The following is a 3,951-nucleotide window of genomic DNA, read 5'->3' on the forward strand; positions in this document are numbered from 1 at the left end:
AGCCAGCCATAAAACTATGGGTATCCTGGGTTTGCCCTATCATGCCCCGATAGAAAAGATACGGTACTCGATTTGCCGATTTCAGTGAAGTTCTTTGTGAAAGAGATTGACTACAAATCTCAGGTAATTCAATTATACGATCCACATCATTGCTTCCCATGGCGGCTTCGGGGACCCGATTTATCTTCCTCGCATTTCCAATTCAAATTAGACTCCTCTTATTTCATTGACGACTATGCCTTATTCAATTGTTCCCCAAGAGAAACACAGGTTTATTACGATGATATCTCTTGTCTTAGAAGCCCTTCCTACAAAGTTTTCGCCCTCACTCCTGGTGGGAACAATATGTCGCTGGGCCTCCTACATTGTACAAAGATGTATACTCTTCGATCGATTCCATATGATGTAGTAATACTCCATCCTAAAAAATTTCTTCAATTGCATTGGTCCACTCCGGCGTGCAGACACTGTGAAGTAAAAGGCATGAGATGTACGAAGAGTAATAGCAGCGGATCAGGAACCGAGTGCATTTCTAAAGGTATTCTATCTATCCAATTAATTTTACACCACGCGTAAAAGGCATTTGTTTCTAAAGTATTTTATTAGGCCATATAATATTGTAGCTCTTCCAACTAATTGATGGAAATCAGCTGGCACAAAATCAACATACAATTTGCGTACAAAGATTAGCATACACATGTTAATTCAGGAAAATTTACTGCACATCACGTTTAGTCCTCTTAGAAGCCTGTACAGCTTGAACTCATCAAGGTCTGAATTCAATATAACTTAGCTATTACCAAAAAAAAATTTAGGCGATTTTTTTTTTTTGAAATTAATTATGGACAATGAGAAGCTAATTATGTGAAATCTTTAACACTAGGTACTACAATATCGAAGTTAGAAATCAGTGGTGAGTTGTCTTGCCCATTTGAAATTGTTTTTATTGGAGAGATGTAAAATACTATTGACTCACAAATGTTTATTATGCAGGGGTCATATTCGGTTCAATTGTATTACTACTAGCTATCTTTGCTCTCTACCATTTCTATACTTACGTTATGATAAAGTAGAAAAAGCACATCAAGCGAAGATTGAAATATATTTGGAAGATTACCGAAGTTGTAAACCCACAAGATACTTGTATGCTGATATTAGAAGGATTACAACGAATGAGCATATGAAACAGTATTCAAAGGAAATGTTTCCAATGAAATTCAAATTGCAGTAAAGATCCTCAACACGTCCAACGAAAATGAGGAAGAATTCATAAATGAAGTAGGAACAATGGGTAGGATCCATCATGTTAACGTGGTTCGCTTGATTGGATTTTGCGCTGACGAATTTAGACGGGCCCTAGTTTATGAGTTCTTACCAAATGATTCACTAGAGAAGTTCATATCTTCAACATACGCCAATAAATGTTTCCTTAGTTGGGATATTGCTCTTGGCGTAGCAAAAGGAATTGAGTATCTTCACCAAGGATGCAACTAACGAATCCTCCATTTAGACATCAAACCTCACAATGTTTTGCTAGACCAAAACTTCAATCCAAAAATTTCTGATTTTGGTCTTGCCAAGTTGTGTTCAAATGATCAAAGTGCAGTTTCCATGGCAACAGCTAGGGGGACTATAGGTTACATTGCACCTGAAGTGTTCTCTAGAAATTTTGGGAATGTGTATTCTAAAGCATATGTTTATAGCTTTGGAATATTGTTACTTGAAATAGTTGGAGGAAGGAAAAATGTTGATGTTACAGTCAAGAATACTAGCCAAGTCTACTTTCCAGAATGGATCTACAATCTCTTATAACCAAAAAAAGACATACGGATCTTTGTTGAGAATGATGGTGATGCTAAAATTGCAAAGAAACTTGCAATTGTAGGACTATGGTGCATCCAATGGCACTCAATGGATCGTCCTTTGATGAAAGATGTAGTTCAAATGTTGGAAGGAGAAGGAGATAAATTAATTATGCCTCCTAATCCCTTTGCCTCTGTAGGCCCTGTAACAATCAATGCAAATATGTCTACAAAACGTCTAAACCATGAGTTGGAGGTCATCCTCGAATTAAAATAATTGCATGTAAACTTAGTGTACGTAATAATGCAATGATTTTGTACTCTTACAACAAATCTTGTAGTCAATGTTGGAACTTTAAGTTTTTTCTTATATCAATGTATAACTATTATTAATCTTGTTAATTTTTTTTTTTTCTTTCTTCCTTTCTTTTTAGGGAAAATTACAGTTTACTCCTCTAAAATTGACAGCGTTTTTCAATTCGAACACCAAAGTTTCAATTTTTGCAATCCACCTCCTCCAAAGTTTCAAATTTTTGCAATTTGACTAATTGTATCAAAAACTTTCCATATTGCCCCTAATTTTTATTTTTATTTATTTTTTATAAAAAATTAAAAAAAAAATAAAATTCGGGGTGGCCGTAGCCACCCCTTTGGCCACATTTGGTCATTTTTACACCCCCAAATTTGTTTTTTTTTTTTTTTCAGAAAAACTAAAAATTAGGGGCAATATGGGAATTTTGGGATAATATTGGTCGAATTGAAAAAAAATTGGAACTTTGTGGGGATGGATTGCAAAAATTGAAACTTTGGTGTTCGAATTGAAAATTTTTGTCAACTTTGAGGAGGTAAACTGTAATTTTTCCTTCTTTTTATTAGCTGCCTTTTATACCTTTTCAATTTTCAGTTGCTTGGGCTATCATATAATCTAAGAATTCGTTTGTTTTGAAGTAAAATGATTATAGAAAATACTTTCCGTATTTGTTCAATGTTTGGTACGACAGAAAATAATAGTCAAACCGAGAACATATGAGTTTGACCAAAAAAACTTCTTTAATTTCCTTAAAATTATTTAACTTTTTTAAAATGGTAAAAACAATTTTCGAAGTTGAGCTTCTCCTTTTCACATCGCAGGAGTTCGCATAGCCATTTTCTGTGGTCGCTCATATTCCATTAAAGCCAAAAGTTGAAAAATATTTTTAGGAAAATAATTTCTTCTTAATTTTCCCCCTCCAACTAAAAATGATTTCGTTGAAAATATATTTTTCAATAAAAAATATTTTACATCGAAATAAACAAATCGTAAGAGTGAATTTGTTTCAGTTGCACCATAGGGATATTTGATGGCCACCAATTCTCGCAAATGGAGCATGCATGTTATGTGTTATGTGAATAGGTGATTGCATGATCAAGAGTTTCACAATGTGGTGAAGTATTGAAAGATAAGATATAAAGAAGAGATGATTCTCAACTAGTTAGTGTTAGTTGTAAATTAAAGAATAAGGAGTCTTTATCGAAGTCATAACAGATATGGTCTTTGGTATCATAATATGTTTTAGTCAATCTCTTATGCAAGTAATTATTATTGGGTAAGAATGTGTGGTCTTTTATGCATTAGCCTATTTAAAACAACCTCATAGAATAAAAAGGAGTGTAAAGTTTTATCCCTTAAACCTTGTGTTTGGCAAAGGCCTAGGGTCTTCAAATATCCTATAATTTTAATCTCTTTTAAGCAAGATAGGCAAAAGGAAGAAGTTGATCCTACTTCTTTCCCTATTTAAGGTTGTTGAATTAGTTACGAATTCCCATTACATTATATAAAACACACTATGAATTTGACGCAAAATATATATTTATATAACACATTGATCGAGGACTCAACCATCATTGATATCTATTAAGTTAAACTTCTGTTATCAATACAATCTTGAAGAGTTGAAAGGAGAGTACAAGTCTCTTCCTGCTTAGTAACTTTGCTGCATAATCATCATGTAGTGCCATCACGTGCATCTGTCGAGCTAGAGGAAGGGTTGAGACGTTGAGTGATGTGGCACGGATTAGATAAGGATTCACAATAATTAATATCATTTTATTTTGATAAGGAATCTCAATATATATATATATATATATATATATATATATATATATATAT

The 3,951-nt window shown here is 33.4% G+C and overlaps 1 pseudogene; it reads left to right on the plus strand.

The window, feature by feature from the left end:
- The first annotated feature begins 235 nt into the window (after positions 1 to 235).
- LOC132167047 (rust resistance kinase Lr10-like) lies at positions 236 to 2,079 on the plus strand (annotated as a pseudogene).
- The last annotated feature ends 1,872 nt before the right edge of the window (positions 2,080 to 3,951 follow it).

This window comes from Corylus avellana, chromosome ca1, assembly GCF_901000735.1.
Source record: "Corylus avellana chromosome ca1, CavTom2PMs-1.0".
Classification (NCBI taxonomy): Eukaryota; Viridiplantae; Streptophyta; class Magnoliopsida; order Fagales; family Betulaceae; genus Corylus; species Corylus avellana.